We start from the raw sequence: 371 nt of genomic DNA on the forward strand, positions 1-371 counted from the left end.
TGCATTTCCCTAGTAACACACAGGATAAATAAGGAAAAGGCAATGAACAGACCAAATGGGGAAACACATAGTAAGATTAAATGAAGACAGAGCAGAGAATATATTTTAGGGAAACGTTTTTGAATGAATAAAATGCGCGTTATTGGCACGGCGTTTACCCACACCCACGGGAACGAACACCCTTGTGCCCAAGATCAAGGTCTATAGAATTCCTTATATATACCTGCATAGACCTTGCCTGTGCCCTGGGGTGCGGCTGAGCACTGCCCTGGCGCGCGACCTGAAGCGAAAAGGAGCCAGAGGGCGGTTCTTGCTCGGCCGAAGGAGGCACGAGGGATGAGGAAAGCTTCCCGAGGGTAGACGAAAACTGG

The sequence above is a fragment of the Penaeus monodon genome, chromosome 22 (genome assembly GCF_015228065.2).
Source record: "Penaeus monodon isolate SGIC_2016 chromosome 22, NSTDA_Pmon_1, whole genome shotgun sequence".
Classification (NCBI taxonomy): Eukaryota; Metazoa; Arthropoda; class Malacostraca; order Decapoda; family Penaeidae; genus Penaeus; species Penaeus monodon.